The 12,500-nt window shown below is 58.6% G+C and overlaps 2 non-coding genes and 1 pseudogene across 2 annotated transcripts in view; all 3 read left to right on the top strand.

The window, feature by feature from the left end:
- The first annotated feature begins 5,436 nt into the window (after positions 1-5,436).
- On the top strand, positions 5,437-7,809 carry LOC145275195 (small subunit ribosomal RNA; annotated as a pseudogene).
- A 401-nt stretch (positions 7,810-8,210) lies between these two features.
- Positions 8,211-8,368, top strand: LOC145275190 (5.8S ribosomal RNA). Its single transcript, XR_013867081.1, has one exon. It is a non-coding gene; the product is annotated as a 5.8S ribosomal RNA (ribosomal RNA).
- Positions 8,369-8,961: 593 nt separating this feature from the next.
- Positions 8,962-12,500, top strand: part of LOC145275191 (large subunit ribosomal RNA) — a 5,715-nt gene continuing 2,176 nt past the window's right edge. The window contains exon 1 of the ribosomal RNA XR_013867082.1: positions 8,962-12,500. This exon is cut by the window's right edge and continues 2,176 nt beyond it. This is a non-coding gene — a ribosomal RNA (large subunit ribosomal RNA).

Genomic DNA, 12,500 nt, shown 5'->3' with positions numbered 1-12,500 from the left:
GGAAAGACGAAGCGGTGTGGAGAGAGACCATTATTTCTCCGCGTGTTTTTTGTTTTTTCCTCGATCCGTTCCGAACGAATATTATTTTTTATAATTAATTTTTTTTCCTTCCTTAATCTCTAGACTGGCTGTTTATTAAAATAAGTTGGAGTGAAAAAATGCCTTACGGGGTTCCGGCACCCGGCCGCAGTCGATGTCATTAACATGATTTCTTTTATAAACAAAGTTTTAAACTTATAGATGAAACATTCACATGAAAACCAAATCTCATTTATTAAGATTTTCGATATAATTGAAAATAATGATAAATTGATTTTAGCAGGGCTGCTGAGTTAGCTTATAGGAGCGAGCTAAAGTAAGAAAGAAACACGCCGAAACACACCGACCGGCACCCCCGACGACGACCACGGGTAAACGGCGGGACTTTGCCGCCTCTTAAGCAAGTTTGACTGACGACTACCACGGCTATTCGGCTAGGTGGTAGTAGGTAGTCCTCCTCCTCGGCCACCTAGCCGTCGTCGTCGATCGAGCGACCGGGTATATTCAAGACGCCTCTACCGACACCACCACACCAGCGGGCAGTTTAGCGAGCTTGCCAACTCCTCTGCCTCCTCAAGCGCTTCCAGACGCCTACCGACACCACATGCTGCTGGCTGGCTGTCTGTTGTTACAATGGAATTTAAAAAAAAAAACAAACAAAAAACCCCAACTCTATTAAGATTTTCGATAGTTGGAAAATAATAATAAATTAAGATTTTCGATAGATTGAAAATAATGATAAATTGATTTTAGCAGGGCTGCTGAGTTAGCTTATAGGAGCGAGCTAAAGTAAGAAAGAAACACGCCGAAACACACCGACCGGCACCCCCGACGACGACCACGGGGGTAAACGGCGGGACTTTGCCGCCTCTTAAGCAAGGTTTGACTGACGACTACCACGGCTATTCGGCTAGGTAGGTAAGGTAGTCCTCCTCCTCGGCCACCTAGCCGTCGTCGTCGTCGATCGAGCGACCGGGTATATTCAAGACGCCTCTACCGACACCACCACACCAGCGGGCAGTTTAGCGAGCTTGCCAACTCCTCTGCCTCCTCAAGCGCTTCCAGACGCCTACCGACACCACATGCTGCTGGCTGGCTGTCTGTTGTTACAATGGAATTTAAAAAAAAAACAAACAAAAAAACCCCAACTCTATTAAGATTTTCGATAGTTGGAAAATAATAATAAATTAAGATTTTCGATAGATTGAAAATAATGATAAATTGATTTTAGCAGGGCTGCTGAGTTAGCTTATAGGAGCGAGCTAAAGTAAGAAAGAAACACGCCGAAACACACCGACCGGCACCCCCGACGACGACCACGGGTAAACGGCGGGACTTACTGTGACTCTCTTAAGGTGTGAGGAGGCTTTGCCTCTTAAGCAAGTTTGACTGACGCCTACCGACACCGGTCAGGTCGGCGAGGCTCCGGCGGCCCCGAGCGGGACCACAGGTTGCGGAAGGCGTCCAAGTGAGCGGCGGCGACGCCAGGAGGCCCCCGGGGTCGACTCCGCGGCCCCCGGGTCGGTGTGCGGGCCTCCAGAGCTCGATAAAGTAGTGGTGTCGCTAGCGGTCGAGAAGGCACTTTTCGACGCCTACTGCCACCCCCACATGGCGGTAGGCGCAAAACTGGAAAATAGCCGACCAGAAATGTCGCTTCGTATAATCGACGTTTTTTTTGACCACCATTTTCAGGTGTCGGAGGTGGGTCTGGACGAATACCAACACCATTTCTGGGGTTTCACAACCGCCCCGCTTCTCACGACATATGTTGGAAAGGAGTAGCGATCGAGCGAAGGGGGCTGTCGGTAGGCGGCCGCGGGTTGCATGTGTGCCCCAGCACAGCACCCCCATCCAACTAAGGGGTGTCCCCCGGGGGCCAGGGGGACCTCGTCCAGGTCGGCCGGGCGCTTCCAGACGCCTACCGACACCGGTCAGGTCGGCGAGGCGCCCGGCGGCCCCGAGCGGACCACAGGTTGCGGAAGGCGTCCAAGTGAGCGGCGGCGACGCCAGGAGGCCCCGGGGTCGACTCCGCGGCCCCCGGGTCGGTGTGCGGGCCTCCAGAGCTCGATAAAGTAGTGGTGTCGCTAGCGGTCGAGAAGGCACTTTTCGACGCCTACTGCCACCCCCACATGGCGGTAGGCGCAAAACTGGAAAATCGCCGACCAGAAATGTCGCTTCGTATAATCGACGTTTTTTTTGACCACCAATTTTCAGGTGTCGGAGGTGGGTCTGGACGAATACCAACACCATTTCTGGGGTTTCACAACCGCCGGCTTCTCCGACATATGTTGGAAAGGAGTAGCGATCGAGCGAAGGGGGCTGTCGGTAGGCGGCCGCGGGTTGCATGTGTGCCCGGGAAGCACCCCCATCCAACTAAGGGGTGTCCCCCGGGGGCCAGGGGGACCTCGTCCAGGTCGGCCGGGCGCTTCCAGACGCCTACCGACACCGGTCAGGTCGGCGAGGCTCCCGGCGGCCCGAGCGGGACCACAGGTTGCGGAAGGCGTCCAAGTGAGCGGCGGCGACGCCAGGAGGCCCCCGGGGTCGACTCCGCGGCCCCGGGTCGGTGTGCGGGCCTCCAGAGCTCGATAAAGTAGTGGTGTCGCTAGCGGTCAAGAAGGCACTTTTCGACGCCTACTGCCACCCCCACATGGCGGTAGGTGTAAAATCGGAATAGACCGGACCCAGGAATGTCGAGGGGGGAAAAAAATGACAAAGTCCTGGTGTGCCTAGGCGTCGAGAAGGCACTTTGCGACGCCCTACCGACATCCCCATGTGGCAGTAGGCGTAAAACTGGAAAATCGCCGACCAGAATGTCGCTTCGTATAATCGACGTTTTTTTTGACCACCATTTTCAGTGTCGGAGGTGGGTCTGGACGAATACCAACACCATTCTGGGGTTTTCCAGTTTGAAAGTTTTATAAAACATGTTCGGTAGGAAGCACACTTTGGTGTGTCGGTTCGTCGGAGCAGCGACTCTTTGCCTCGTGGTGGTCCGGAACGTCTCTACGGCTTGTCGCAAAGGCGTCAGAAAGTGGCATCTCCGCCGCCTAGGGCTGTCACCGTTATCGCTGTCGCCGCGCTCCAACTTGTTTTGATCCGCGCCTTCGTTCCTGCCACCGTGCGCCCGCTCATCGTCGTTAGGTTATAATACGTGGTACGTGTGTGTGCTTCTCCGTGGACCTAGGGCTGCTCGACGTGTCGAACGATATGTTGGAACAACTAACGGCTCCTTTCCTGGTTCCATAGTCGTCGTGGTACCCGCGTCGTCAGCCATATCTATGTCCACCATGTTTAGCCGATACGTTTGCTGCAGCTTCTGCTTCCGCCTCAGCGTTCGCCGCTCTCAGCCGCCGCTGTTGTTGCTGCCGTTCTGCCATTCAACCACTACCTGCGAATCTTTCGATGATCGGCCGAACGACCCATCGCTGTGCGACCGATAAATCCTCCGGATTAGGGAGAAACGCCGCCGCTCTCTGCCGCCGTCGAACGGAAAAACGTACATTGTAACGAACGAACGAACGAACGAACGAATTAACGAACGAGCGAACAAACAAACAAAAATAGCCGCGGGGGATGCACTATGTAGATCCTGATCCCCTTGTAACCATACGTACGTTGTTCGATGCTCTCCCGTCCTGGAAGTCGCCGCAGCAAACAGGAGGATGAGCAGCAGCAGGCGCCGCCGCCGTAACCGCCGCCTGCCTGCCGCCTCCTACTCCTGTCAGCGTCCGATCTCACAGCCGTGTGAACGTTCGCTGACACCCGATTTCTTTCCGTCTGGCAAAACCTTGGACGTCCCGCTCGCGGTACACGTGCTGCAGCGACTTCTCGTCCGACAACGCATAAGCGTCGACGTCTGCCGCCGCATCTTCTGATACGTGGACGGTGATAGCGCTAGTCCCTTCTTGCGCCACCTCCACCTTTGTTAGCGCCAAAGAAGATCGATCGAGCAGTCGTGGTCGCAGTCGATTAACCCGTTTTCACCGTCCGCAGTTCCCAAGCCGCCGATCAAGTCGTTGCTCTTCTTGTTCGTTCTTCCCATACCGTCGATTTGCACGGCTGCCGGATGAGCCATCCTCTGTCCGGCGAAGCGCTCACGTCAGTGATCGATACTTGCACCGACAGTCCTCCCGCTCGCGACTCGGTGCTCGAATCGGACTCGTTCGTTTTTATCTCGATGCGATTGTGAAAAGGGGGACCGGTCGTCAATGTCGTGTGTGTCGACGATGTTGTTCGCCCGGTCCGCCGCGTTGTTGTCGTTTTTTTTTTTTTTTTTTTTTTTCCCCTAACGTTCGCCGTCGCACGGACGAAAGGGTGAGAAAAAAAAAAAAAAGCTCGAAAAAGCCGCCCAAAAAAATCGGACCGAGGAGCCGCTTGCGAGAACGCGCCATGTGCACGTTGTCTCTCCTCGGTTTTCCGAGCACGAACACGACGCCGGTCGGTCGGTCGGTCGACGAAGGCGACGACGAAGGTGACGGGAAAATTTACGCCGCCGCTGCCCTGGTCCAGCTCCTCCCCGATGACGGCTGTGATGTTGACGTTGACGTTGGCGACGACGACGACGACGACGGAGACGACGACGACGACGAGACGGCATCGATGGCGACCACGATGACGACGACCTCGACGAGTTCAGTCTGCACCTTGACCTCCGATGTCCGTGTGCACTGCCGTCGTGCTGTTTGTCGTTTGTCGTATGTATCGCTGTCAAGGGTGCCGTTGTCGTTGTTGTTGTCGACGTTGTTGCTTGCTCTCTCGTCTCGGTCGGTTGGTACGTTGATGACGACGACGACGACGAAGACGACGACGACGACGACGAGACGGCATCGATGGCGACCACGATGACGACGACCTCGACGATTCCAGTCTGCACCTTGACCTCCGATGTCCGTGGCACTGCCGTCGTGCTGTTTGTCGTTTGTCGTATGTATCGCTGTCAAGGGTGCCGTTGTCGATGTTGTTGTTGTCGACGCTGTCGTCTGTTCTCTCTTCTCGGCCGGCTGTGACGTGGACGTTGACGACGACGACGACGAGACGGAATCGATGGCGACCACGATGACGACGACCTCGGCGAGTTCAGTCTGCACCTTGACCCTCGATGTCCGTGTGCACTGCCGTCGTGCTGCTTGTCGTTTGTCGTATGTATCGCTGTCAAGGGTGCCGTTGTCGTTGTTGTTGTCGACGTTGGTCGCTTTCGTTCTTTGAGTCTCGGTCTCGGTCCAAGTCAGGGGAGAAACAAAAAAGAGGCCATCAGCGCGGGCAGCGCGCTTCTTCTGACGGCGAACCCCCTCGAAAAATAAATAAACACGTGCCCGTCGTTGTAGTTGTCTGTCTTATGTCGGTCGGTCGGTCGGTCGGTCTGTCGTTCTGTCGAAACAAAGTCCCAAATTCCAACGATACCTGGTTGATCCTGCCAGTAGTCATATGCTTGTCTCAAAGCTTAAGCCATGCAAGTGTAAGTTCACGCCACGCATTAGAACGGGCGAAACCGCGAATGGCTCAGGAACCGGACCTAATCCTCGGGACCGTATTCCTCCTCGGAGGCGATGGATAACTGTGGCAATTCTAGAGCTAATACATGTGACACAGGCCGCGATCGGTCGGCGCGCCGTCGTCGCCACGCCTCGCGCGCTGGCACCCGCGTCGGCCGTTCCGGGTCGCGGCGCTACATATTAGACTGAGACCGATGCGCGTCATTCCGTCCTCCCGTCGTCGGCGTTCCCGCTCGCGGGTCCGTTCGGTGGCGGGGCTCATAGGGCGGCGCGCTCCGCTTTGGTGACTCTGGATAACTCACTGGTCGATCGCACGAGCTTTCACGCCCGGCGACGGGTCTCTCGAGGGTCCGCCCTATCAACTGTCGACGGTCGGTTAAGTGCCTACCGTGGTTACTACGGGTAACGGGGAATCGGGGTTCGATTCCGGAGAGGGAGCATGCGAAACGGCTACCACATCCAAGGAAGGCAGCAGGCGCGCAAATTACCCACTCCCGGCACGGGGAGGTAGTGACGAAAAATAACGACGCGGGACTCTGTCGAGGCCCCGCCGATCGGAATGAGGACACTTCAAATCCGTTAACGAGGACCAACCGGAGGGCAAGTCTGGTGCCAGCAGCCGCGGTAATTCCAGCTCCGGTAGCGTATATTAAAGTTGTTGCGGGTTAAAAAGCTCGTAGTCCGAACTCGGGTTCGTGGTCGCGCAAGCGGCCCCGGGGCGGCGGCGCCATCGTCCGTCGTTGACTTTGGTCGTCCGTTCGCATTCCCGGCCTTTCCGCCCGGTGTCAACCGCTAGCATACCCGCCACGCGGTCCCTGCCGGCGAGGTGGACGAGGAGGTCGTGATCGGGATCCGGGAAAAAAAAAACAAGTGGTCGTCGGTTCGGTTCCGGGAGTAGTCTACGGGGGGGTGCTACGTGTGTGTGTTTGGGTGCGTTCATTCGCATCCCCGCACTCTGACCCCCGCGCTTCTCTCCCTCTCCCTTTCCCGCGCAGTTCCTCTTTTTTTTTGAACCCCCCGGTCCGCTCGAGTCCCTGCTTCGTGTCTTGTCTGCGCGCGTGTTGCGGTCGGCGGTTTCTCCTCCAAGGGTGCTCTTAACCGAGTGTCCGCGGCGGCCGGTACGTTCACTTTGAAAAAATTAGAGTGCTCAGAGCGGGCTGTTCAAGCTTGCATACGATAAGCATGGAATGATGGAAGAGGCCTCGTCTACGTCTGTCGGTCTCCGTCTACGGCGAGGCAATGATCGAAGGGAGCGGTCGGGGCCACTCGTATTGCGACGTTAGAGGTGAAATTCTTGATCGTCGCAAGACGAACTGCAGCGATGGCGTGTGGCAAGCACGTTTTCCTCGATCAAGAGCGAAAGTCGGAGGTTCGAAGACGATCAGATACCGTCGTAGTTCCGACCGTAAACGATGCCGACCGGCGATCCGCCGGCGTTCGCTTCCATGACCGGCGGGTAGCCTGCGGGAAACCAGAGTTCGGTTCCGGGGGGAGTGATGGTTGCAAAGCTGAAACTTAAAGGAATTGACGGAAGGGCACCACCAGGAGTGGAGCTGCGGCTTAATTTGACTCAACACGGGAAAACTCACCCGGTCCGGACACCGGTAGGATTGACAGATCGATAGCTCTTTCTCGATTCGGTGGGTGTGTGGTGCATGGCCGTTCTTAGTTGGTGGAGCGATCCGTCTGGTTGATTCCGATAACGAACGAGACTCCGGCCTGCTAACTAGTGCGCCGATGTCAGTGATTTTTACGGCGGGCTCGGCGTCCTCCGTGGCGCTCGGGTCCGGGTCGGTTTTCTCACGCACTTCTTAGAGGGACGGGTGGCAGAAAGCCACACGAGGCGGAGCGATAACAGGTCTGTGATGCCCTTAGATGTCCGGGGCCGCACGCGCGCTACACTGGAGGTATCAGCGGGGGACTTCGCCCCGGCCCGAGAGGGTTGGGAAACCTCTGAACCACCTCCCGTGATAGGGATCGGGGCCTGTAACCAACCCCGTGAACGAGGAATTCCCGGTAGGCGCGGGTCAACAGCCCGCGTCGATCACGTCCCTGCCCTTTGTACACACCGCCCGTCGCTACTACCGATCGAACGGTCCGGTGAGGTCCTCGGATCTGGCCGACGACGCCGCCGGGCAGTGCGCGACGTGTCCGTCACGACACTCGTGCATCTACGCCTCGGCGTTCGATGCCTGGAGAAGACGACCGAACCCGATCGTTTAGAGGAAGTAAAAGTCGTAACAAGGTTTCCGTAGGTGAACCTGCGGAAGGATCATTACCGTTTTCCCGTTCGAGACTGGTTTGTTGTTTTCCGGCCTACCTCCTCTGTCTGTCGGCGTCAACGCCTCGAATGCGCGCAAACAAACCTATAAAAGGCGGAGCGAGAGATAGATTTGTGGTGACGCGGAGGTTTTTAAAGCCCCAGCTCTTCTTGCTTGCTTCCGCGTCTTACCACCTGTTTGTTTTTTCGCCCACCGCAAGTGATGGCCGCTTCTTCTTTGCCTTGTCGCCGCTTTATCGTTTTTTTTTTGTTTTTTTTGCAGCCGCTGTGCCACCGCCGCTAGCTAAAAAAACAAACTACTCGCGACATTGCAATGCCGTCACGCCTCCTCGCACAGACCTCCTCGCACACTACTAAATCTATATAAACAAAAACTAATATAAAAAAACCAAGTGCTGAACCCTGGACGGGGGATCACTCGGCTCGTCCGTCGATGAAGAGCGCGGCCAGCCGCGATAACTGATGCGAATTGCAGGACTCAGTGAACATCGACACCTCGAACGCACATTGCGGCCCCGAGATCCCTTGTCTCGGGGCCACGTCCGGTCGAGAGGCGGAACGTTACATGTCTTTCTCCGTTAACGAAACGACATCTTGCCGTCCCCGTGCCCGCCCGGTCCTCGGCACGGTGGTAACCGGGACGTCGCAGGAGCGAGTGACGAGGGGGGAAGAAAAATAAAAAAAGAATTGACTCCTTTCAATGTCTTTTTTTTTTTAAAACCCTCTCCGGCCTCCTCCTTCGTCTCCCGCTGGCAGACCGCGGAGTCTTTTCCCTTTTCGACCGCGTGAAGAAACACTGTGGAGGAGGAGCAGGAGGAGTCTGTCCGAAAGCAGCCGAAGGGAGACCAAAAAAAAAGTACCGACCTAACCGACTGCCGACGTAAGCGCCGCCTGCTCGTCTCGCTCTCTGCCTCATGAAGGTGTCTCTCAGCGACGCCTCGAGCAGCGCGACGAGCACGGCCGTCGCACCGTAAAAAGGTGGCCGCGTCGTAGGCAACGCAACGTCGGATGGGGAGGACCCACGCTTTTTTTTAATTGTTGGCTTCTTCATTTTCGGTCGGACGGGCGCTATATCGGCCAGCCGTCGTCACACGGAGGGTACCGATCGAGATTCCTCTCCTCCAAACACCACACTCTACTAAAAACCGCCGCCCTCGGCTCGGACGAGACGACCCGCTGAACTTAAGCATATCGCTAAGCGGAGGAAAAGAACCAACCGGATTCCCTTAGTAACGGCGAGTGAACCGGGGAGAAGCCCAACGCCGAATCCCGTCGCAAGTTAAAGGCTTCGGGACGTGTGGCGCATGGGTCGAAGGCAGCCGTTCGTTTTCGTCTCGCATAGTTCGGAGTTCCCTCGATCGGGGCCGCCCGCGGCGGGTGCCAGGCCCATTCGGTGCGGACGGCGAGCGACGGCCTTCGATCCGAGAGTCGGGTTGCTTGGGAACGCAGCCCAAATCGGGTGGTAAGCTCCATCCAAGGCTAAATACCGGGACGAGTCGATAGTCGACAAGTACCGTGAGGGAAAGTTGAAAAGAACTTTGGAGAGAGAGTTCAAGAGAACGTGAAACCGCCCAGGGGTAAACGGGTGGGACCGCTCACCGCGATCGCGGGGGGACTCAGTCCGGTGCTGCCTAGGCTCGAGCCCAAACTCGATGTGTGTTCTTGAAAGAGAGGCCGTCGCGGCACAGGTCGTCGTTCGTCGTGTCCGCGGGGGACTCGTTCCCCGCGGTTCCAGCTTTTGTGCCCGCGTCGCCGACGAAGGAGACGGGCCCGCGTGGATAGCGGGAAGGGAAACGTGGTGACGACCGCGGCGTCGGGTAGGTGGCTGCGTCGGTTGGCTGCGACGGAGGGGACTCGTCCTCTCGATCGCTGCTGCCGCCGGGCCCTAACCCGCCGCATCCGTCGCCGCCGCTTCTTCTTTCCTCCTGCTCCCTCCGCGCGCGACTCCGCTGCACCCGTCCCCTTCATCATCGCTCGGCGTAATCATGGCGCGGGCGCTTCGGCGCGACCTCCGCGCGGCCGGCACCGGACGCACTTCCCCTCCGGTCCGTCGTCGCGACCCGTTCCCGGCGTGCAGGTCGAACACGCGGGTTTTTTTCCGTAGGCGGCAGGCGTTTCATCACCCTGAAAACCCCCGTCTTCCCACCTTGTGAAGTCGGGGGCCACCGGCCGTCGGTCCGCGAACGTAACTGCCCCTTTCTGCCGGGAACGGAGGAAATCTGACACGATCCGTTACACGTGGCGAGCCGGTCCGTTTTGATCCCGCCGGAAGTCGCGTGCGGGCGACGCACTCTGTGTGTCGCTCCTTAGGCGCCCCACCGTCTCGGGCGCGTGCGCGATGAGAGCGGGATAGGACTGGCGCGGCCTCGCCGTCACGCACCTCGCCGACGTTTCGGGTTCTTGTCGGGGGCAACCCCGCCCGCGCCCGTTTCCGTTTCCGGAGAGGTCGCTCGGCGACGCTTTTTTACTCGAGCCGCCCAGCCACCCCGGGTCAGCGACGTGCATCGGCAACCCACCCGACCCGTCTTGAAACACGGACCGAGGAGTCCTGGCCGTTCGCGAGTCGTAGGGGCCACCTCTGACTAACCCCGAAGGCGAAGCGAAAGCGAGAGAGCGTGTAGGAGGGCGTCGATCGGGAGAGGTGTCGTGGCAAAGTCGTCCGGGGGTCGTCGGGGGGTGTCGTCGGTCTCGTGCCGTCGTCTTCATCCTCGCCTCACCCGCCTCCGAGCCGTGCCCGATCCCGCGCGCGGCGTTTTCGGCCTTCCGCCGTCGCTGCTGCGGTTGCCCGCAACTTTTCCTTTTTTCTCTCTTCCCGAGAGAGATAGGAAGAGGGAAGGCTCGTGGCTGACGTGCGGTTGTTTTTCCCTCCTCCCCGAGAGGGGACCGGCGCATCATCCAAAAGGGGAATTGCCGGGCGCCAGCTTCCATATCCTCCTTCCGCCCATCGGTGAGATCCCGCGGCTTGAACTAGTCTATTTTGTCGTCGAGTTTAGGCGCTGCGCGCGGGCGCATCACCCCCGGGTCGGTTTCCCCTTTTTCCGAGTACGACTCGGCCGACTCTGGCGTAGCGAGCGACCAGGGACCCGAAAGATGGCGATCCACGCCCGGTCGGGATGAAGCCAGAGGAACTCTGGTGGAAGTCCGGAAGCGCCTCTGACGTGCAAATCGATCGTCGGAACCGGGTGTAGGGGCGAAAGACCAATCGAGCCGTCTAGTAGCTGGTCCCTCCGAAGTTTCCCTCAGGATAGCTGGCGGCTCGATCGTCGCAATTCCATCCGGTAAAGCGAACGATTGAGGCCCCGGGGCCGTTCACGGCCTCGACCTACTCTCGAACTCGGAACGGGTGGAACGGGCCGACTCTCCCGAACGACGGAGCCGACCCATCCGGCCGCCGCCGCCAGCACGCTTCGCTGGGCGGTTGGTCACCTCGAATGCGAGTGCCAAGTGGGCCACTTTGGTAAGCAGAACTGGCGCTGTGGATGAACCAAACGTCCGGCTAAGGTGCCTAACGCGACGCCCATGAGATCCCCGAAAGGGTGTCGGTCGATATAGACAGCAGGACGGTGGCCACGGAAGTCGGAATCCGCTAAGGAGTGTGTAACAACTCACCTGCCGAATCGACCGGCCCCGAAAATGGATGGCGCTGGAGCGACGGACCGATGCCGGACCGTCGCGGCGAGGAGCGATGAACTTTCGCGCCGAAACGATGCCGCGACGAGTAGGAGGGCGCCGCGGCGAGCACGGAAGCCTAGGGCGCGAGCCCGGGTGGAGCCGACCGCGGGTGCAGATCTCGGTGGTAGTAGCAAATATTCGAACGAGACCTTCGAAGACCGAAGTGGAGAAGGGTTCCGTGCCAACGGCGGTCGAGCACGGGTCAGTCGGTCCTAAGACGCGGGCGAAAGTCTTCCCGAAAGGCGCCGGATCCGTTATGAAAGGTGAAAGGAAAGCGAATCGAATCGAATCGAATCAAAAGCCCAAACAAAAAAAAAGCGGCCGGCCTCCCGTCGAAAGGGAATCGGGTTAATATTCCCGAACCCGGACTCGGAGAGGGCCCGGGGGTGGCGACGCTGTCGGCAGCGATGTCGGCGGCGCCCGTCGCTTCCCGGGCGAAACCGCGGTGACGCAAGCGAGCCCGGAGACGTCGCCGGGAGCCCCGGGAAGAGTTCTCTCTTCTTCGTAAAGGACCATGTCCGTGGAATCGGCTCGTCCGGAGATACGGAAAAGGTACCTGTAGAGCGCCGCGGCTCGGGCGGCGTCCGGTGCGCTTTCGGCGGCCCTGGAAAATCCGGGTCCGGTTTTCGCAGCTCTCGAGTCGGTCCGTACCCACCATCCGCAGCAGGTCTCCAAGGTGTACAGCCTCTCGTCGATGGCATCAATGTAGGTAAGGGAAGTCGGCAAAATGGATCCGTACCTTCGGAAGAAGGATTGGCTCCGAGGACCGGGTCGGTCGGGCCGTGCCCGCGCGAAGCGAGGAACCGGTACGGGGCTGTAGCGTTCGCTCCGTTCGCGCTTTGCGGCGAAGGCATAGGGGCCGCGGCGGTCCGTTGTGCGGCGGCGTGTTCCGGTCAAGCGGTCGCGGTCAAGCGAGCGTGTGTTGCGGGTCGGAGAGCGATACGGGTGGGAGTCCGCCGTCGGGCGGCAGGAGTGTGGCGTCGACCAAAAACGGCGGGGGACCGCGGCGGGGGTCG

This window comes from Euprymna scolopes, unplaced genomic scaffold (genome assembly GCF_053919585.1).
Source record: "Euprymna scolopes isolate OS-2025 unplaced genomic scaffold, ASM5391958v1 sca631, whole genome shotgun sequence".
Lineage (NCBI taxonomy): Eukaryota > Metazoa > Mollusca > Cephalopoda > Sepiida > Sepiolidae > Euprymna > Euprymna scolopes.
This window is presented reverse-complemented; position numbering and strand designations above follow the sequence as displayed.